At 34.5% G+C, this 24,411-nt stretch overlaps 1 protein-coding gene across 5 annotated transcripts in view; it reads left to right on the top strand.

Annotated features, from left to right (window-relative positions):
* CTNNA3 (catenin alpha 3) overlaps positions 1-24,411 on the top strand; it is a 1,664,912-nt gene that overhangs the window by 1,519,796 nt on the left and 120,705 nt on the right. The gene's annotated exons all lie outside the window — the stretch shown is intronic.

The following is a 24,411-nucleotide window of genomic DNA, read 5'->3' as shown; positions in this document are numbered from 1 at the left end:
CCATATGATCCTCTCATTGGATGCAGAGAAAGCATTTGACAAAGTACAGCATCCATTTCTGATCAAAACTCTTCAGAGTGTAGGGATAGAGGGAACATTCCTCAACATCTTAAAAGCCATCTATGAAAAGCCCACAGCAAATATCATTCTCAATGGGGAAGCCCTGGGAGCCTTTCCCCTAAGATCAGGAACAAGACAGGGATGTCCACTCTCACCACTGCTATTCAACATAGTACTGGAAGTCCTAGCCTCAGCAATCAGACAACAAAAAGACATTAAAGGCATTCAAATTGGCAAAGAAGAAGTCAAACTCTCCCTTTTCGCCGATGACATGATATTCTACCTAGAAAATCCAAAAGTCTCCACCCCAAGATTGCTAGAACTCATACAACAATTCAGTAGCGTGGCAGGATACAAAATCAATGCCCAGAAATCAGTGGCATTTCTATACACTAACAATGAGACTGAAGAAAGAGAAATTAAGGTGTCAATCCCATTTACAATTGCACCCAAAAGCATAAGATACCTAGGAATAAACCTAACCAAAGATGTAAATGATCTATACCCTCAAAACCATAGAACACTTCTGAAGGAAATGGAGGAAGACACAAAGAGATGGAAAAATATTCCATGCTCATGGATTGGCAGAATTAATATTGTGAAAATGTCAATGTTACAATGTTGACATTTGTCAATGTCAAAGGGCAATATACACGTTTAATGCAATCCCTATCAAAATACCATGGACTTTCTTCAGAGAGTTAGAACAAATTATTTTAAGATTTGTGTGGAATCAGAAAAGACCCCGAATAGCCAGGGGAATTTTAAAAAAGAAAACCATATCTGGGGGCATCACAATGCCAGATTTCAGGTTGTACTACAAAGCTGTGGTCATCAAGACAGTGTGGTACTGGCACAAAAACAGACACATAGATCAGTGGAACAGAATAGAGAATCCAGAAGTGGACCCTGAACTTTATGGTCAACTAATATTCGATAAAGGAGGAAAGACTATCCATTGGAAGAAAGACAGTCTCTTCAATAAATGGTGCTGGGAAAATTGGACATCCACATGCAGAAGAATGAAACTAGACCACTCTCTTTCACCATACACAAAGATAAACTCAAAATGGATGAAAGATCTAAATGTGAGACAAGATTCCATCAAAATCCGAGAGAAGAACACAGGCAACACCCTTTTTGAACTCGGCCACAGTAACTTCTTGCAAGATACATCCACGAAGGCAAAAGAAACAAAAGCAAAAATGAACTATTGGGACTTCATCAAGATAAGAAGCTTTTGCACAGCAAAGGATACAGTCAACAAAACTCAAAGACAACCTACAGAATGGGAGAAGATATTTGCAAATGACATATCAGATAAAGGGCTAGTTTCCAAGATCTATAAAGAACTTATTAAACTCAACACCAAAGAAACAAACAATCCAATCATGAAATGGGCAAAAGACATGAACAGAAATCTCACAGAGGAAGACATAGACATGGCCAACAAGCACATGAGAAAATGCTCTGCATCACTTGGCATCAGGGAAATACAAATCAAAACCACAATGAGATATACCACCTCACACCAGTGAGAATGGGGCAAATTAACAAGGCAGGAAACAACAAATGTTGGAGGGGATGCGGAGAAAAGGGAACCCTCTTACACTGTTGGTGGGAATGTGAACTGGTGCAGCCACTCTGGAAAACTGTGTGGAGGTTCCTCAAAGAGTTAAAAATAGACCTGCCCTACGACCCAGCAATTGCACTGTTGGGGATTTACCCCAAAGATACAAATGCAATGAAACGCCGGGACACCTGCACCCCGATGTTTCTAGCAGCAATGGCCACGATAGCCAAACTGTGGAAGGAGCCTCGGTGTCCAACGAAAGATGAATGGATAAAGAAGATGTGGTTTATGTATACAATGGAATATTACTCAGCTATTAGAAATGACAAATACCCACCATTTGCTTCAACGTGGATGGAACTGGAGGGTATTATGCTGAGTGAAGTAAGTCAGTCGGAGAAGGACAAACATTATATGTTCTCATTCATTTGGGGAATATAAATAATAGTGAAAGGGAATATAAGGGAAGGGAGAAGAAATGTGTGGGAAATATCAGAAAGGGAGACAGAACGTAAAGACTGCTAACTCTGGGAAACGAACTAGGGGTGGTAGAAGGGGAGGAGGGCGGGGGGTGGGAGTGAATGGGTGACGGGCACTGGGGGTTATTCTGTATGTTAGTAAATTGAACACCAATAAAAAAATAAATTTAAAAAAAATTAAAAAAAATAAAAATAAAAAACAAATACAAAACAGAAAAAAACTGTAATGCAGCACACCAAATTGAAATAAATTTTAAAAAATAGTATACCCAAGGAAAATGAAAACACTAATTCAAAAATATCTATTTACCCCAGTGTTTATTGCAGCATTATTTACAATAACTAAGATTTGGAGGCAACTGAAGTGTTCATTCATAGATGAATGAATAAAGATGTGGTATATAAAGACAGTGGAAGATTAGACAGCTACAAAAAAAAAAAAAAAAAGGCTAAGATCTTCCCATTTTCAACAACATGGATGGAACTAGAGGGTAGTTATGCTAAGTGAAATAGACTGAGAAAGATAAATGCCATATAATTTAAATCATATGTGTAATCTAAAAACCAAAACAAATAAGTAAACAAAAAGCAGAATCAGACCTATAATTACAGAGAAAAAATATGATGGTTGCTGGAAGGAAGGGGATGGAGAGATGGGCAAAATGGAGGAAGGGGAGAGGGAGATATATACTTCCAGTTATGGAATGAATAAGTCACAGAAATTAAAGACATAGCATAGGAAATATAGTCAATGGTATTGTAATAGCATTGCATAGTAAGGATGGTAGCTAAGTGAGCAGAGGGAAATGTATAGAGAAGCTGAGTTACTATGTTGTATACCTGACGTTAATGTAACATTTGTGTCAACACTATCTAATAATAAAAAGTTGGAGTGTATATTTTTAAAATCTGGATTCAAAATCAAAGACTAATAAGAGAAATGGAAAAAAGGGAAAAAAGGAATGAGGAATTTAACAAGTTCATCAAAATTAAAGAATAAAATTTTAAAAATGATTAATTATATATAGTCTCCAAAGGAAAATAGATTCAAATAAGAATTCCATAAAAGGCATTGAAAACCAGCAGTAGATTAACTAAGAGATCGTGATGCGATAAAAGTAAAGAAGAAAAGAGAAAAAAGACCTTGAAATGGAGAGGAGGCAAAGAAGCTCCAGTATACACCTACTTGGACCCTTTGAAGAATAATTTAAGAAATAATGAAGCAACTAATATTTAAAAGTATAAATCAAGAAAATTTTCATTGTAGAACTAAACTTATATTTATGTATTGAAAGGTGTTACCATGTACCTAGGAATTTGACCCAGACAACAATAAAAATATGCACATCTTCCTTATATATTAAAATATTAATATAATATAAATGTACTCTAAATATCATTATATTTGTGTATAAATTCAATAGCTATTTTACACAGTACATGTGAATAGAACTAGAAATGGGATATATGATGGCTTAACTTGTCTTATGCATCTAACATTATTCTGAACTATTTTATTGAATGATCATCTGTTAATTACCTAGATAATCTTCTTTTGACATCTTAATTCTTTCTCTGATTTAGGTGATTTTTCTCTTGGGTCTGAACTTGATTTGTTCCTTCTGTAACAACAGCCAGATATCTATCCTGCCATTGATTTTCTCCGTGGTTCCTTTCTGGTTTTTTTTTTTTTTTTTTTTAGGGAACATTAATTCCATCTATATCTATATCTATCTATCTTATCTATCTATCTATCTATCTATCTATCTATCTATCTATCTATATGAAAGGCAGAGAGAGTGCAAAGTGAAATCAACCAAATTATAACAATTTATGAAAAGCAATCCTTCCCTCCACAAAGGAGAGGCAGGTACTTTTAACCCTGTCTGATTTCATGATTTCATTACTTGTGATTATCTCCATATCTCTAAGCAATATACTTTCTTCTCTAAGATAAAATTTATTGGCTTTTCCTACATATGAGAATTATATCACTTATAGGACTGTTCATCTTCTTTTCTCCCCTCCTTTCCTTAGGTTGATGAATTTATATTTACAGTCCTTGATAGTATTATTTAATGCATAACTGGATTTTTTTTTTGTTATTTGTGTTAGTTATACCTCAACTTCTAGCTATGTATGATGAAGAGATTCCCACTTTCATTTTCCATGTCTTACTGCTCCATTCTGTATCTCATCCATAACTCAACTTCTCTCTACCACATCTTCTTTTACATTGTTAAGATGGGTAATATTTATATTCTTTGCAATAAGAAGGATTTGGGGCCATAATTAAGGAAGTTTCAGTGAGTGATCAATGAGTTGTTTTATTTGAAGAGATTTTAGTTAAAATGAAGATTGAAGGGGTACCTGGGTGGCTCATTTGGTTAAGCACTTGCTTTCGGCTCAGGTGATGATTCCAGTGTCCTATTCATTGGGGAGTCTGCTTCTCACTCTGTTTCTCCCCCTCATCATATCCTCCCTCTCTCTCATATAAATAAATAAATAAATAAATATGTAAATAAATAAAAAATCTTTTAAAATGTGAAGACTTAAAAAATAGTATAATTTTGGCAGTTCTCAATTTATGAGTACTTTTGTTTGAGTAGCTTCACTAAATGGTGAAAAACAGTCATTAACAGAGGTGCATGAGAGACTAGCTGATAAGAAAATAAAGAGTTTCAACATAGAAACTTAAGGGAGGGGCAGTCAAGACAAGATTTTGAAATTTCTAAAGGGAAAGAGGAAATGGGAAGGGATAGAATAAAATTTTAGAAGGGGAATAAAAAGCTATAACCCAAAAAATAAGATAAAGAAGTAGAGCAAAACACTTAGAAATAGGAAAACAAACAAACAAACAAACAAACAAAAACAGATATGAAGATAAGCCTGCATGACTTTAAATGGCTTCCATGCTAGTCTTAGCTTGAATGTTTCATCATAGAAACTTTTCGTAGCCTTTTAATGTAGACTTCCTCCTCAATCTGTCTTTCTATATATCACAAGATCCTGTAAACTTTCTTTTTAGCAATTGCCATATCCTGGATTATCTAGTTCATGGATTTGTATATTCTCTGCCTCTAAATCTCTAACAGATATAAGATGTATGAAAGTATGAAATTTGACTTTATTGCTTTATACCTAGAACTTATAACAACCTGAACAGTATATATACAAAATAACTGTATATATAGTATGTTTGCATATGTGTATATATGGCAGCATATAATATACACTGGTTGAATGAGTTAGGGAATTTAAAAAGTATTTTAAATTAATTAATAAATTAAAAAAAGAAACAACTTGAATTCAGAGGGAACCAAGAATAGACAAATGAAAACACAAACAAAAACAATAGAGTAAACTTATGTTTAAGCTCTTGAAATACACTTTTTAATTAATTAATTTATTTTAAGGCAAGTACAATTAACATACAGAATTATATTAGTTTCAGGTGTACAATATAATGATTCAGTAATTCTGTACATTACTCAGTGCAATAAGTGTACTCTTCTCTTCACCAATTTTATCCATCCGCCCACCCATCACGCCTCTGATATTTCTCTATAGTTTATTTTCTATATTTAAATGTCTTTTTGTTTGTTCTCTTTTCTACTTTGTTCATTTGTTTCTTAAAACCTACATATATATGAAATCATATGCTATTTGTTTTTCTCTGACTTATTTCACTTAGCATTATAGCTTCTAAATCTATCCGTGTTGTTGCAAAAGGAAATATTTCATTTTTTATGGCAGAGTAATATTCCAGTGTGTGTGTATATATATATATATATATATATATATATATATATATATATACACATTCCACATCTTTATCCATTTATCTATGGACAAACATGGGTTGCCTCCATATGTAGCTATTATAAATAATGCTATGGTAAACATAGTGGTGCATATATCTTTTCCAATTAGTATTTTTGTTTTCTTTGAGTAAATACTCAATAGTGAAATTACTGGATCATATGGGAATTGCATTTTTAATTTTTTAAAATATTTATTTATTTATTTGAGAGAGAGAGGGACAGAGGAGAGAGAGAGAGAGAGAAAGCACAGAAGGAGAGAATCCTCAAGCAGACTCAACATTGAGCACAGAGCCTGTCGCCAGGCTTAATCCTGTGACTCATGAGATCATGACCTGAGCCTGAGCCAAAACCAGTGTTGGACATTTAACTGACTGAGCCACCCAGGTGCCCCTCTATTTTTCATTTTTTAAGGAACCTGCATATTCATTTCTGCAGTGAGTATACCAGTTTGCAATCCCACCAGCAGGACATGAGAGTTCCTTTTTCTCTACTGCCTTGCTAAAACGCTTGTTTCCTGTGTTTTTTATTTTAGCCATTCTTTTTTTTTAATATTTTATTTATTCATGAGAGACAGAGAGAGGGAAAAAGAGAGAGAGAGGCAGAGACACAGGCAGAGGGAAGGGCAGACTATGCAGGAAGCCCAATGTGGGACTCGATCCCGGAATTCCGGGATCACACCCCAAGCCAAAGGTAGACACTCAACTGCTGAGCACCCAGGCATCTCTGATTTTAGCCATTCTGACAGAGAAATCCATTCTTTTTGTTTTTTCCTTAATCCTTTATAGATCTTAAGTGTTGAACACTAAATATTTTAATTTTTAATGCCCATATGGCATTAAGAGGAAACACATAGTCAGGGGAGTTGGAAGTGAGATCCTTGCAAAAGCCAAGAGCTGTGCCTCTAAAAGGAAATTAGAAACAATTCCATGGACCAGTTTGAAGGAGCAATAAGAAAGATTATTTTCTTTGTAGCCTGGATCAATAAAGATCATCCTTAAAAAATAGAGACCTCAAGTATATGACCTATTAAACTGATGAATTTCAAATTATATATTCAGAAATGCTACCCTTATAGTAAAGAATTAAGATGGAAAAAAACAATGGTGAGCAAAGAAATCTGTAAATCTGTTGTTCTAATCAAATAAGCCTTGGCAGAGAAACAACAATGACAATAGAAAAGACTATTTGAAATGAGCACCCTGCACAGGGAACATGTAATTGGTAGATATCAGAGTTAAATAGTCTACTTTTACATTCATGGAGAATTTAGAACATTAATATTAGTATAACTATACTTTGCTACCTAAGGAATGCATATAATGTGTTTTTAAATTTCTGAGGACACTCTAACAGTAACATATCAGTAGATGAAATTAATGTGAAGAGGTTAGAAGTTAGAAAATGAGAATAAAATTAGAAAAGAAAATGGGAAGTGCATATAAAAACTATAAACACATTAGAATCATGATAGGTATGCTAGTATTTATAATATGTAAATGTAGTAAGCTTAGTAGTTTAAAAATGTAAGTACAACAATACCCTAAGTACAGATGTGAAAAATAAGCTATTTATTTATTTATGTATGTATTTATTTATAAATATTTTATTTCTTTTAGAGAGACAGTGGAGGTGTGGGGGTAAGACCAGAGGGAGAGGGACAAGCAGAATCCACACTGAGCGTGGAGCCCAATGTGAGATCATGGCCTGAGCTGAAATCAAGAGTCAGATACTCTACTGACTGAGCCACCCAGGTGCCTCTGTCATTTTTACATAGAGGCATATAGGAATCTTTTTTCAAGGAGCCATGAAAAGGGGGAGAAAACCTCTCTAAAAGTGGGAGGAAATGTGATGAGCACTAAATAATATATGGAACTGTTGAATTACTATATTGTACACCTGAAACAAATGTAATGCTGTTTTTCTTATTTTTTTTAATTTTAGAGAGAGAGAGAATATGCATGCACATGCATGCCCATACCCACAAACAAGTGCACCTGAGTTGGGGGAGGGGCAGGGTAGGAGGGAGAAGGACAAGTAGACCCCGAGCTGAGTGGGAGCCTCACATAAGGGCTCAATCTCAAGACCTTGAGATTGTACATGAGCTGAAACCAAGAGTCAGACGCTAAACCAACCGAGTCACCCAGGTGCCCCTATAATAGTATAGCTACACTGGAATTCATATTTGAAAAAGGAAAATAAAAATTAAAAAAATAACAGAGGAAGGGAAATGTATGAATAAATAGAGGGAATTTGAGGAAGTAAATGACTAATGACTTCTATTTGTGGGGCAATGTCAACTGTGGAATGTGAGGAAGCATAAAAAGGCAAGTGTGAATGTGAGCTTGGATAAAGACACAGAAGGTGATCTGAATTCTAAAAGGTAGTCAACCGATAAGATCATTAATTCATTCAATTGTTCATTCATCACCCAATTTGAAACCTAAAATATTCATTAGGAACAGAGTGAATAGATTTTCCCTTCACATGTTCTGAGAAAACTAGAAAATTGGATTTATCTAAATTCCTAGGATGGAAAAGAATTTGCAGCAGGATTCAAGCAGGTGAGAGATTTGAAACTAAAAGACATAGTCCAGACTTGGAAAGGAGGGTAATGAGGTCATGAAATAGAACAAGACGTGGAAAGGTAAGGAGATGTCACCAACAAGGGATGAAAATACAGACCTCAGTGCTATTTTTCCTGCTCTGCATCTGTTTCCCTCTCAAAGTTACACACTTTGAATCAACTTGGAAAAGAATCCTGAATATGTCTTTGGAAAGGATGCTCCGTGACTTTGAGGGTTTTGTAATCTGTAGCTGGAGTGTTAGAAGAGGATTCACAGCTCCACAGAGTGGTAACTCATTGGAAAATAGACACATTTCATGTTTTGCAAAAGCTAAACAGCCCAGCTTTCTCACAATCTCACAAGTAGGTGTCACTGCCAAAAGCATCCACAGAACAGGAATAACATGTGTTCAAATTGCAGTAAGGGAAGAGTAGCAAAATGGAATATTGGACTCTGATGATCTTTTGCACTTGAATTGAATCCAGATTCAGTTTAACTTCAGTTCATATAGACTGTGATAAGTCTCCAATTGTTTTAAAATGGATACAATCCTATCTTTCACTCCTTTTTTTAACTCCCAATTCTGTTTTAAGAGTTTTTTTTTTGTTTTTTTGTTTTTTTTTTTTCAGATGCTACGACCTTCTTCCAAGCCTTAAATTCAGGAGTTTATATATAGACTATTCCTTAGTTCCACCCATGTCACATTTTTTTCATTGCAGTTGTTTTAGCATCTTTGTAGTGGGATCTGTAAGAATGGGGGGTCATACTATTTAGTAGTATGGTCCACTCTGTCTCACATACAGAGTTTAATAGTTATATATTTTTTAAAATAATAAAAAGAAAAAATATAATACATTATCTTTTCTAAAGTGTCACTGAATATTCTAATTTTCCTCAACTACTATTTTATTATCAATAAGAGGTATAGCAATAGTAAACTTTGATGGATGCTTACTGTATACTTCACTATAATAAATATATATGTTTTCTCATTTTTATTTCAGTACAGTTTGATTATTACATCTTCATTTTATTATTAAAGGAATTGAGAGGGGACCCCTGGGTGGCTCAGCAGTTTAGCGCCTTTGGCCCAGGGCGTGATCCTGGAGTCCTGGGATTGAGTCCCACATCAGGTTCCCTGCATGGAGCCTGCTTCTCCCTCTGCCTGTCTCTGCCTCTCTCTTTCTGTCTCTCATGAATAAATAAATAAAATCTTTAAAAAAATAAATAAAGGAATTGAGATTCATAGAGGTCAGATATGTTGCTCAAGGATTACACAAATGAAATTGAATTTGAATTGAAGTCAATCCAACTTCAGAAGTCTGAGGACTTACTCATTTTTTTGAAAGTCTTTACCCACATGCTAAACACAGAACAAGACCCAGTCCTTTCCTCAAGAGAAAAACAAAGACACCAGTTGGAAATAACAACAATTTTAGAATAGAAGCATTGTATATTTCTAGCTATAAATCATTAGGATTTCAGAAGATAGTGTTATCATTGGGGGAATAGAGTAAGCGGAGAACAAAAGTATGAACAAATGAAGTTTGCTTTAGAATTTGAATGAAATACAGGGATTAGATTGTGGAAGGAGATGATATAAGTGAAAAAAACCCACAAAGATGGAGGCTAGAAGGTGGGAATGAGTCAGATCCATTTTGGGGCTCTTAGAAAACTATATAAATACAACATGAAGTTAAGATGAGCATGAAGAAAGTGATGGATTATAAAAAGGCCTTAGAAAATGGACAGGGATTTTTGTTGTTGTTTTAAGTAGGAGATGGGGAATAATTCAATTGATCATGATGATAACATGATATAAGGAAAAGAAATCTAAGAATGATATGCAGGAAGAATGACTGCACTTTTGGATGGCACTAGCTGAGACTCAAACCATGGGGGTCTAGCCACAATTGGGAGACAAGTGTAACTAGACAGGCTTTGGAAATTCTGGTATAGGAAAATAGAAACTTGGTAAATTCCTAGAAACTATTATACCAGGAGCTGGAAAAAATACTCCTGTAAAACCTGATGTAGCCATTTCTGAGCCTTGGCACAAGCCCTTTGGCACACCAACCATTTAGTACTTCTTCCAGTTTTAACTGGAGACATGGAGATTTTAGTCTGGTTGTCTGTGAACAGTTACAAATGGAATGATGCATCTCTGTCACTACCTTTGTGATGTATTCATTCCAGTGCAGAAAAATCAGACTTTAGTTTTTAAACAGGAATGCTCTGTGATGAAAGACCATCTACATAGTCATACGATGCATGTTATATTATTACAATGAGTCTGTGGAACCCTCTAAACCTGAGTGTCCCTTTTCTTCAGAATTTGGCACCTTCTAGAATCAGATTTAGGTCTTACGACTTGCTAAAGGAAAGTAAGTCTTCTCCCTCATACTGATTAGTTTCCTAGGGAAGCATCTTCCAAACTCCTGCCTGGAAGGTAAAGGTTCTAAGAGCAGAGGTACAGAGGGTGCAAAGGTTGCAAGTCTCTCCAATTACTATTAAGTATTCACATATTCACTCAAGTACCCTTGTCATCAGTTAAAGGTACTACCCAAGGTAAGTCTAGAGACTTCCAGTGAAAGACAGTTTATTTTGGCCTGAGTTTTCAGTGAATAATCTCTAGACTTTTCTGGAGGTAAGGGAGAAGCCAGTGTTCAGTGGTGTGGAGTAGGTGAGGGGACAGAACCGCCTTTTTCAGTTCCTCTCTCCACCCCAAATTCCAGTTATACATAAATATTTCTGTTTAAATCAGTTTAGTCCTGAGTTTTCCTGTTGCTGGTTTGGACTTTGGCTTTCTTAGGTTGCCTATATTATTTACCACTTGGCATCTGCTTTCTAGTTTCCTAATAGTTCTCACTGTTGTCTCTTGTCCTGTTCTGTTCTTCCCATCCTAGAACATTTGGATCCTTAAAGAAAAAAAAAAAAATGTGTCCATAGTTTCAGTGAGACTTGGAGAAGGAGAAAAATTATATATTTGTGACAATCTGTCATCTTAACTCGGAAGTCCATTGAAATTTATTAGGGTTGTGAATGTTTTCTCCTTATGATATTTTAGAGCTTAGATTATTTATTAATGTTTTCTTCATGAATTGTGTCCCCTTTTCCTTTTCTCACCTCAGGTAAATTCTGTCCAAGCAGTATCTTAGCTGAACCTAAACTGTTCTCACATTTCATGGTTTATGTAACACTTGAGAACATCTAATTTTTTTTCCCCATCAGAACAGAAGTCAGGTTCTAGGGAAAACTTCCTCGTTATTTAATTATACCTTGTATGGTTACTTGGTATATATTTTTTAAATCATTTGCTGAAAAAAATTATGAGGAAAAAGATAAAAAATGATAACTCCTCCCTAAATAAAAAAGAAAAACCATCATATTCATCTTTGTCAAAAATTATGATTTCTAAGAGTGTATCAACTTTAATATCAATATTAACAAAGTTTAAAAAATTGGAAATACCTAGATAAAAGTAATACTGCTTTAAGCACTATTATTATTATTTATTTACTTTTTTTTTTTTAGAGCGAGAGAGTGTGCAAATATTGGTGGGGGCAAAGGGAGAGGGAAAGAGAAGTAATCTTAAGCATGTTCCACTCCCAGTGCAAGCCCGAAGGAGAACTGGATCTCACGACCTTGAGATCATGGCCTGAGCCAAAATCAAAAGTTGGATATTTAACTGGCTGAGCCACCCACGTGTCCCTAAACACTATTATTTTTTAAATTATTTATTAAAAAATATACCAAGATAGGTATACCAATACCCATCCTCACCAAATTGTATATTCTCAGACATGACTCATGTCATTTTTACTTTAAAAATGATGCATTATTTTGACAAAATTTGTAAGCTTTTGTAGAATTTCTATTGGTTTATTTATGGAACATCTACCGAATATCAGGCACCGTCCTTGGTATTTAGGATATACCAATACCTACAGTGGAGGATTTTGAACTAAGGCAGCATAAGATACAATGGAAAAAGAGGTGAGGAGAATATAATATGGGCAGCAGAGCAGAAAAGTGAAAGAAAAATCTCTAAATAATAGATAGGAGAAGACATTTCTGGTGGCCCTAGAAATTGATCTCTGAGAGACTGAAGAATCTTGCTAGGAGTTGAGATATAAATAGAGCAAGCAAAGATTTGAAAGTTTTTCTCACCTGGGCTGCTTACGCCCAAGCATATGAGAGATGATCACAGGTGTTGAACGAAGATCCTTATTGGGTGTTGGCCATTTTTGAAAGTTTTTCTCACCTGGGCTGCTTATGCCCAAGCATATGAGAGATGATCACAGGTGTTGAACAAAGATCCTATTGGGTGTTGGCCAGACAACAGAAAAATGGGAAGGCCTTTCATTATCAGATTGTCTGCATTTTAGTTGCATCCTAATAGCCCAATCCTGTGTTTATAAGAATAACGTCCTGAAGAAAACTTTGGAGAGAAAAGGCTGCAAAAAATATGTTGATTTTTATGTCAAACCATGTATGTTATTTTCCCTTTTTAAAGTGACATTAATTTTTTTCCTGATATTTCCCTCTGAAATTTTGAAGATTGATATTTATCAATAAGAAAAAAGAACTGCTTATGAACACTAACAGCATATTTTGATGATTTATAAATTTAAATGACCTATTTGTGCATAGATAGGCTTTTCCGATAATGGACCAATCTTCCTGGGCCAAATGTGAATAATCACATGGTTAATCAAATGCTCCTGAAGTATTGCAACCTGAAAAATTTCAATCAGTATTATAAGCCTGACTATATGTATAATAAGCCTAGAAGAAACACAACTTTTAATTTCATTTTCATAGTTACCCAGAATGAATTGTGCATGCTGCATTTTCCTTTTAAAAATAGTCTTATGCCTTGTGATTTAAATTATAAATGCAGAGAAATTTCATTTTTCTTTACTTGATAAAGCTACTAACCTCTTTTTCATATGTATGAAGTCTATACACAGATATCTAGCAAATAATTGAAAATGTGAAATATGTGATCATTTAAGATTTTGAAAAACATTTCTGGCTTTGCAATTAATAATTTTAAGAAGGGATTTATTTTTCTGCTTATTTTTTCCAATATATATTTTTATTTATTTTTAATTTAAACTCAATTAATATATAATGTATATTGGTTTCAGAGGTAGAGGTCAGTGATTCATCAGTCTTATCTATCACACAGTGCTCATTACATCACATGCCCTCCTCAATGCCCATCACCTAGTTACCTTGTCCCCCCACCTCTTCCCTTCCGCAACCCTCAGTTTTATTCCTATGATTAAGAGTCTCTTGTTTGTCTTCCTCTCTAATTTCATCTTGTTTGATTTTTCCCTCTTTACCCTGTGATCCTCTGTTTTGCTTCTTAAATTACACATGTGAGTGAGGCATTCATGTTATATTTGAAATAAGTATCGTATCAGGGATCAAGAGTTATTTTTCTGTACTATGTGATGATGGATCACTTTTTCTTTCTTGTTGGGCAGTACGTGAGAGCAATTATTAGGTATTATCATTGTCTTTTACATGAATATTCTCCTGGCAAAAATTAGGTTTGTTTAATTTTGTGGAGTCTTAAATCACTGGGATCATTATTTAGTAATGCCAGCAAGAAATGCTTTAACATAAATAAGAATGATTCACATAATATTTTCACATAATAAAAATTTACATATATTTTGACATAAGTATAGTGACATAAGTAGTGATAAGTAGTTATGATAAGTGGTGATAAGTAGTTATGTAACATCTTAGTAATTGTTTATTAAAATTAGCTGAGAGTGAGAGCACAGATACTCTTACCTGAAATTTGGCATTTCAGTGTCTGGCTGTAATGAATTTATGAGACAGCTATCTCAATTCCCAAGTGGCAAAACAGTTCTGTCTTGTGTAAATCTGCAGAGATTTCAGGTGGATAGAATTAAATTATGCATTGTCTTAAGCACAGGCAATTAAACCATTAGAATTGTGAGCATAAACAAAGACCATCCAAATGAGAACACACAGAGACTTTTTATTCAGAACGTACTATAGCAAAGGAGTCAGCTACCATTACTTGCTTTTGGCAGAGACTCAAAGGCAGGCAGAGTAGACAGAAAGCTTTAAAATCGGGGGAAAAGACTTAAGGTATCTCTGATTGGAGATTGTTGACACAAGAAAAAGTTAGGCAGGCTCTCTACAAGGCATCCTATGTGATTGGTTTGGGGAACACATTTGCTTTTTCTGATTGTTACTGAATTTAAAGTGAGGCAAATATAAGTAGAACAGCTGTCATTGTCAAAGTCTTGACCATTCTTGGTCAGTTGCTATAAAGCCTGTGGTTTGGTTTCCCCACCTAGTTGCTGCAGCTTGTGAGTCAAAGCTCATTGTCATATTTAGTATGGCCAGTGTCCATTTGTGTGCTTAGCTTCTCAGAAATTTAGCTGATAATTTCTTTGGGATGGTGATATACAGATAATATATAAATAATATTGAATTAATTTTATGTTTAAAAACAAAATACTTATTTTTTATAGAAAAAAAACAATCTGTATAATCTGTATTCTAAACCAATGGTCCAATGAGTTTAAAAGTAACTGGTTTTTAAGAAAAGAAAAACAGTGAAACATTCCAATAGATAGACCTGTGGGAATATAACTAATTTTATTCATCTTATTCCTGCTGTGTTTCAAGAGCCCTTAATTAGTGTAGGTTGGAGTTTATTTGCTCTTTTACAGTACTTTGATGAATATATTCTATAAATAGGATTCCTCCTCATTGATATCTTAAATTCTCACTCCTATGTCTAATTCCTTCACTTACAAAACTTTTATACCTTATTCTCAACCTGTGATATTCTCTTGTCTCAGATCCTTCCATTCCCCCCCATTTATTGTCATTTTATTTTTCTTTTCTTAAATAACCTAGACCAATTGACCTATACTATAACCACTCTCATGAAAATCTTGATCTCTTTGTCTCTTCATGACTACATGATTGGGTGTTTCATCCATTCTTTTCTTATGATTAAGTGTGTTTTTGTACCCGGAGATGTTATAGAGGGAGGTAGACTCAGAGAGATACTAAATTCTTATTACTCTGGTATGTAGTTGCTTAAATCATTTTTAATTTGGAGTGAGAGGGATCCTCTCTCTAGTTAAATCCTCTTACCTTCTCTGTTTTGGGGTTCTGTTGAACACTCTACCTTGGTTACAGATATTTGCCTCTGCCAGTCCCATCCCTTACTTGGAATGAGTACTTGCCTTAAATATCAATAATTTATATTTATATTTCATGACCATATTCTGTGATTATGAGTAGAAACTGATCTTAGCCCCTACCTTGACTGTCACAGACTCATTAACCAGGTCATTTCTGGTTTGTCTTTCCAACAAGGTCACTGATCATTCAGGTGCAACTATATAAATATTATCACTATCACTGTAATTACTATGATAATGAAAATGTGGGGTTGCCTTCTTTTGCTCATACAATGGCAGAGAGGCTGTTTAATTTTATTTTCTCCATGGAAACTTACTCCTTCATTTGCTTTAGAAGGGAGAGATGAACTTAAGGTTTCCTTAGGAAAACATCCTGAACACCTCAAATTCCATCATTGTCTTCAAAGAATATTTCCTTTGACCTACAGGAAAAAGTTAAAATTTCAAGAAAGGGTTCCATCAAATTTCTGATCTTATGGAATTGATACTATGCAAGAAAGATAGAAATAGAAATGAAAGCAAATTACTTGTAGGAATAAAAATATTAAATATATTATTTTACCCTATGAACATTAAAATTAATTTTTGCTTACCATAATTTACTTACATATATAGGGAACTTATTCAAACTTGTTTTAAGAATAATCTATTGTAACTATATGGGACCTACTAATGTTTTGAAAGTTCATTAACATAGCATGGCCCTGGAAAAAGAAGCTGAACTAAATCATGTAATATATTTCATGGAAGTTTTGACTTTTCAGTTTAAAGAGATACTAAAGCTACCTGGGAATTATTTTTAATGCACATAGTTTGAAGGCAAAACAAAATGTAGTGATATAAAGGCCAAGAAAATATTAAGAGAAATCAAAGATTCATTGAATTATTTGTCCATTCACATACTCATTTCTTTTTGCATGTATTTAAAAATATTATACACTGGATTCTGCTCTTCATATAAAAAGCAAAATCTAGGTTGGGATTCAATATCTACCCTCAAGGACCTGTAGAAATTAGAGGAGGAAAAATGTAAGAATTAGGAACCCAGGAAATGATGAACTATGCATTGGTAATTAATAAAGACTTCACAGAAAAGAAGCAATTTGAACTCAATCTTGAAGAAAGAATGGGAGTTTCTCAGGTGAAGAGGAATACATCCCCCAGAGAAGGAATATAAAATGCAGGTCATTATTAGAAGGGAAATTAGCAGGAGAGAGCACTGGTGTAAGTTGGGAGCACTTCATGAAGGGCTTGGAATTAGAATTTCAACTTATAAAAACATGAGAAGTCAAATGTTTTAAGATGACCGTCATGTGTTATATATGAAAAATAAGGGATCCCTGGGTGGCGCAGCGGTTTGGCGCCTGCCTTTGGCCCAGGGCGCGATCCTGGAGACCCGGGATCGAATCCCACGTCGGGCTCCCGGTGCGTGGAGCCTGCTTCTCCCTCTGCCTATGTCTCTGCCTCTCTCTCTCTCTCTCTCTGTATGACTATCATAAATAAATAAAAATTAAAAAAAAAAAAAAAGAAAAATAAGGGGAAATAATGGTGCTATTTTTTTAAGGAGAATGTAGATTTAGGAAAAATGTACTTTTGAGGATATTGAGTTCAAATACAGATATTTTGCATTTCAAATAAAACATGCAAGCAGAAATATCTAATTTCCTGGAAAAAGGAACTAGAGTTCAGGGTAATATTGGGTACAGATCCAAATTTGGGAATTATTCTCAGAGAGATAAGTGCTAAAGCTATGAGAGTCATTGAGCTTTTCAAGGTAGGCTGTCTGAAAAAAGAAGAAAAGGAAACTATAGTCTGGATATTAGAATCTATTTAAAAATTTAAAATATTATAATATCAAATATTCATTTAGTCTGCTTTTCTTTCATAAATTATTAAAATGTTCTTGTACATTATCTATTCTTCTTATAGAAATGTGATAAAATATAATTTTATGGTATTTTAATTTCCCAGGAATAGGAATATTTTATAGACATTCCATGGAATCCCTGCAGACACAACTTGCCATGTGTTTATGGAAAATATAGCTGTACTTCCCTCACTGTTTTTTTTTTTTTCCCCAGATTGGAGCTTAGTAGTCTAGAAGAAGATTTACCCATATTTTCAGTGCTTCTTACATATAACACAAAGAGGAATGGAAATTTAACTTTGAATCTGTACTACAATCTGCATGAGAGAGAGATAATAGCCACAGGGTTAGAGCAATGAACAGTTTCTTTTTTATTTTATTTTTAATTAGAAGCTAGAACATCTTACATTGTTGGTTGGAAGTTCACTGTATCAGTAGAGATAGCAAAATAAAAACAGAAAAAATAATGCAATATATACATAATTTTTATTTTAATTTTTTCCCTGGTGTTTAGCAATAGATAATTGACTTTGGAATCTGACACGTGAGAGTTGAATCCTGACTTTGTCACTAGATGTTTTTTGTGATGTGGACACAGCACTCACGCTCTACCAACTTCATTTTTTTGTCATTATAATGAAGATAGCAAAATCCACCTGATATGTTTGTTGTGAAGATTATATAAATAATGCATATAAACAATGCCTGGTGCAGAGTAAGGACACAATAAATGGTGACTGTTATTTTCAAATGACTTCAAATTCTTTAAAAAAAATGATGTGAAAAAGCCATTAAGAGAGTTGGTGTGGAACTTTAAATTTCTTACAGAATCCCACAAAACCTAAGCTAAGACAACATGGGACGTGCCCACATGGTTCCTGGTAGGTGAATTAGAATTATAGTCAGCAGCTGATGGCATACAGGTTGAAAATATTTTGGCCATAAAATGGCATTGATCAGTCATCACAAATACGAATTTATTGTTAGATAATATTAAAAGGGAGCCAAAGGATGAGTACAGTTCAGGTGACATAGAAGGAAGAGGAAAAGTTATATTCTTGCTGGAAATGAGATATAAGCTGCTCAAGTAGGCATTTCCAATAAATTTCAAAATAGGAAAACAATTTAAGGGTGTTGTTTTAAATAAGTATACAATTTGGTTAGTATGCTCTTGATTTTCTGGATAAAAAAAAATGTGATTATAAAGCAATGACACTCTACATTTAAAAGAAAGTAGTCCTATTACATTTGTAGGCACACCATAACTAACATCATGATATCCCTTGAGGTCTACCTCCTATAAAATATTAGATTGGAAAGGGCAGATTCAAGCATTGCAGAAGTGTCAATTTGCCAGCTGGCCATCATGTATTTGACTGGTGTTTAACAATGAGTATTGGCTGACCTCTGCTGAAGAACATGGAGAGTATCTGGGTACCTCAGGCAATTGCAATCCACAAGTGAAAATACAGTCTCTCAGATTTGTAATGGAATACCAAGAGATGTCAAGGTGAGTCACATCATATAAATGTCACCTACTCTGACAGCATGCAGGACATCTGCCCGTGGTGCTTTTCTTCCAATTTTCTCCTTGTATAATGAAGCAACTCTAAGATGCCAGTGGGGACGAGTAGTCTTTTACAGTGCATCAATAGAAATAAACATTTTATATTTCAAATCTGGCTCATTTGTTATAGCTTAGGGCAGATACCAAATCATAATTGCTCTTGAATGAGAGCAAAACTCAGTTTATAGAGGTGTACAGAAAAACTAACCTAAAAAAGGGACACGAGTAGCTTGACAGTACTCTTTTAATGACTGCATTGCCAGTGGAATTGCCGATTTGGGGTTTACTATTTGTCCATTACATTTAATAAAGTGAGTATCCGGGATGCCTAGGTGGCTCAGTGATTAAGCATCTGCCTTCAGCTCAGGGCGTGATCCTGGAGTCTTGGGATCAAGTCCCACATCAGGCTCCCTTCATGGAGCCTACTCCTCCCTCTGCCCGTGTCTTTGCCTCTCTCTTTCTGTGACTCTCATGAATAAATAAATAAAATCTTTAAAAAAAATAGAGATACTTTTAAGTTACTGTTTTTGGCAAAATTCTATATTTTAATAAACAGAATGGTCCAGCATTTAAAAAATGATCTCTAGTATTTCCAAATCATAATTTCTTACTCATCTGTGGAGTTCTGCTTGTTTGTTTAATGCCTGTTTTTTATCTTAAATGTCCTTTACTTGGTATTGTCATTATATCATTGCCTTCCTTTAATTATTCTGGGCTCTTTCTGTTTTCTTCTACTATCCAGATGGCTATTTTACATTTGCTCTTTTCCATGGTAAGTACTTGTCAACACACCTTCTGATTTCTTTTCTTCCACTTCTCTGCCCTCAATATATTGGTTTATATTTGTCAATTTTGTCCTTCTTCCCACAGTCTGTTTCTCTTCTCTTGACTTATAATTGTCTTATTGTCCATCCACCAATTCTCTTTAATTTTCTACCCTTCTCCTATTTCTCTTTTCAACATTTGTATCTTTTGTATGACCATCTTTATTAATATCTCACCAATGACTCTTCCTCTTTATTTTCCCCTTTCATTTTTTTACTTCCTTTTTACAGGGAACTTGCTTATACTTTCTCTATGCCATTATTTTTTCCTTACATTTCTATAATGATGTCCTTATCCCATATCACTCACACCTGATAGATATTTATTAGAGTTCACTATGTGCCTATAACACAGGGACCTAAAAATAGTATGATACAGACCTTGCCTTCAAGAGGTCCCCCATCTAGAAAAGACAGATGCATAAATCAGCCAATCCTTAAAAAAATATAGAAAGTGCAGAGATAAAAACAGACACAGGCTTTTATAGAAGCCCTAGAGAATGGTACTATGGGTTGGGGGAGGGTGGAAACAAGCAAAAAAATTCCCACATGTCATATTATCTTAGCTAAATCTTGAGGGAAGAGTATTAAGTGGTGGGAAGACCTCTCTGGGTACAGAGGGTGCTATGGAATAGGCTCAGAGACATGAAATATTATTTGTGGTAAGGAAATATGTAATCACTTTGTGTAAATGGTTGCAGAGAATGTGCAAAGGGAGTTGGGGAACAGAAAATGGTCTTTTTTATTATTTGCCATGCTAAGAAGTGTGAACATGAACAGAAACCTTGGATGCCTTTGAAGCAGGAAATATTCATAATCAGATAATCATTTTGACCATGTATTCTTTCATGTAGTTAGAGGATAGGTTTGAGGGATATAGAAAGGAGTTAGGGATCCTCGTTGAAGACTATTTTATGAAAATCTGCATCACGATTGCAATAGAAGAAGACCAGAAAGAATGGATTCAAGAATTATTTTGATGCAAACCACTAGAATCACTTAATTGCTATTTGAATAGAAGGAATAAGGAGGAGAATGATTTTTGGACTCTACATTTAGTGATTAGATGGACAATGGTGTCAAAAGCTAACAGACAACATGGCAGAGGAACTAGTTCATCTTTTGTTCTCCCTCCTTAATAGGTCTTCCAACAATATTAATAACTTGCCTTTTTTTCAAGTACACTGTAATTTTTAAAGCTCTCACCCACCTATTACATAATTTAATCCTCATGAGAATCCTCTGAATCTGACTGAACAGGTGCTATTATCCACAATTTTCAGGTAAGAGCACTGGAAAAGCCTTTCCTCAAATATATATCCCAGTAACAGTGGGTTATTTAAATGCTCAAAATGTTTTCAATTAGGCAGACTCACATCCTAGTCCTGCAGTCAGGCTGGCGGCATCTTTTCTACGCCTGGGTAACACAGCCACAAAAGGACTGCCTTCACAAACATGAACAAGTTGAAAGAGGATGATCCTCATCAGATGCATCATCAACCAGCTACTCTGTCACAAGGTGATGCATATTGTTTACTTCCTCCTCCTACACAGAAAATTGTCATCCTCATCAGAAGGAACAGCTTCAAATAAGAGGAAGCTTATTGATTGACTCAAAATTCACCCTTAATAACTATACATTTCATAGGCTCATAATATTTTGCATATCATGTTTTATACATATGTTACAAATAGGCTTGAGACTATATTCAAGCACAAAGCTCCCAAATTCAACCCAATAATCTTTTCACATTTGTTGCACATTTTTTTGTGTGTTCCCATGGAGTTGTATTATAGACACAGATGTTATTTTCAAAGCAATGTGCAAGCGGTTGGTATAAAAGAAAGGTTTCTGTGTTCTCCCAGACCAGCTGAAAACTAGAGAAATCACTTTTCTAGTAGCGGTAACAACACAGGCCTGATAATAAAGGTCTTCTCTACATAGCACTCATGTTTATTTCCAATGGGACATGAACACATGTAGAACACTGCACCATAAACATATCCCCCTTACTGTATCTGAATCCACTTTGCTGTGAGAAGGTATAATTTCATCATGCTTTACTGGTGAGGGTCCTTGTATAAATTTAATCCTTGTCCTTCATTCTCATTACTTTAAAATTATGTTTGGATTTCAAGTTTAGGTTTAACATGATGATACATTATATGAATTGAGTATTTACTTATTCAATAGGCAAATGAGGAAGAGAAAATGCATTGAATTATGATTCCAATGAGGAGCTTGGCAATGGCTTACCTTCATAAACTAATTGAAAGGACCTGTCAAATTATACTTCACAGCCTAAAATCTTGGTCTGCAAGTGAGAAATAGATCAGAATTATTTAAGTGCTGTTTACCTCAACCAGTGTTTATTCTTTAACCAGACTTATTCTTAAAGTATTCTGATGCAGAAGGGTATTGTACTCTAGAAAAGTGATTTTTGTCAAGCAGCATTTTCCTCTAAAGATCTAGATTTTTTCTGATTGTGTTAAAATTTGTAACTATTCTACAAATCCCATGCATCTCTATAATAAGTGTCAGTGATACAGACCAGGTCAAATAATTCTCTTTTCTAAACTAAATCAACTCAGCTATGTGCATGTGGATATTTTTAACAAAAGTAAACCCAGGAGTTAATTAGAACAGTTGTTCTCAAACTGTAATCAGAAATACCTGAGGGATTTTTTTTAACACACATAATTTTTGCCCCTCCTATAGACTTAATAAGTCTAAATATCAGGGTATAGCGATTGAGAATATTTAAGCTCCCAGTTTATTCTGCTGTGACCTAATGAAAAATACCAGCTTGAAATGCAGATTTCATATTATTCATCTTCATGTGGAGAAAGTAATGATGTGTACAGACTCCTTGTGTAGCATGCTGCCATCCTATGTGTTAATACTAAATGTGCACCTATGTGCTTGTTTGTCTACAAAACATCTCGGGATGTTTTCTTTTAGAGGACCAGAAATCAGGTTGGGGTAAAAGAGGCATCTATTTTTGACTCTACAACTTTGTCCATTTTTAACATTTGAAATTATTTTTAAGTTATGAATATGTATGTGTGTGGGAGAGTGAGAGGGTATGTGGGGGATGAGTGTGTGTCTATATAATCAAAGAATATAGAAAAATATATGATATTTTGCAGCATTTATTTGGATACCAGGTAAATTTTGATTTCTCCTTAGACATTTCTGTTTTCAGTTTTTAGAAAACCATCAATTAATATGCAAAATAGTCTTACCCATGGTTTCATCTCTATTCAAACCCTAACCCTGACGATGTAATTAAGTATTTATAGCATTCTCATGATAAGCTAGGCCCTGTGTTTGACTCTGGGAATATAAGACAACTGACATATGGTTGCTACCCTCAAATGCTGGCAATAGAAATATAAACAGATGAAGAAATGTGTGTAATATAAACTTATCCCCAAATGCCTCATCTAAAAAGATTTAAATGTTAGTCAAAAACTTCTAAGAATCTGTTTATTACGAAGGGGAGGATGGAAAATATTGTTTATCCTCCTCCTGCTATTACTATTCTCTCTCTCCCATGTAGGATAGTGGCCTATTTCCTACCAGTCGTTTGTTTGCTTGTTTATTATTTATAAATTTTGTGCTTCTTCCATAGTACTATAAGCTTTTGCTTTGTCTTTGGATTATTCAAATTCTTAATGACTACCAAGATACCACCCAATGGAGAATGAAAGGGAAAAGGAAGGATGTTTAGAGATCTCCATGTCTGCATACTTGCTATTCCACTTTTCTGGAATGTGCCTTTCATTCTCCACCTATAACCTTTTCTGCTTTACAGACTCGTCTGAAATAGACTCACTTTCCATTTATCCATCCAATTATCCTCTCTCTTGTTTTGAAATACCTAATTTTGATTGCAAAAACATACAAGGTACAGAAAATAAACAAAATTTGAAAGAAGAGAAATTTACAAAAGAAAAAAAAAAGGATTTAGTTGTAAAACAGTCCTGAGATTCTAACATAAAAATTAATGTCCAAAACATATCCACTTGTTAAGAATGGGGCATACGTTTGAATCTAAGATGTCTAACAAAAAAAGATTGATTTAAAATAATAAACTGATTTTAAAATATAATTGAATGATCAGGGAAAGCGTAATGGTTTGTAGTTTACAGGTAGACAGACAATTTATTTTGTATTCTTAACTCTCAGTGCAGGGTTTTGCTTATGGGTGATATCTGTTTTCCTTTTATGATCTTTAATTGGCTAAAACTGATCCCTTCTCATTCAGGTGAATAATGTCTAGGCCACCAGAAACGAAAGTGGCTATTAAAGGAGTTCTCTGAAATACAGTGCATAAATTAGAGTTTTATAAATGATATAAAACTAGTCAGTGGTCAAAATAATGTTCAGCTGAGGTTATGAAAATGAAGCTAAGGAGCAGAAGCTAGCTGTTCAAATGATC

The sequence above is a fragment of the Canis lupus genome, chromosome 4 (genome assembly GCF_048164855.1).
Source record: "Canis lupus baileyi chromosome 4, mCanLup2.hap1, whole genome shotgun sequence".
Taxonomy (NCBI): domain Eukaryota; kingdom Metazoa; phylum Chordata; class Mammalia; order Carnivora; family Canidae; genus Canis; species Canis lupus.
This window is presented reverse-complemented; position numbering and strand designations above follow the sequence as displayed.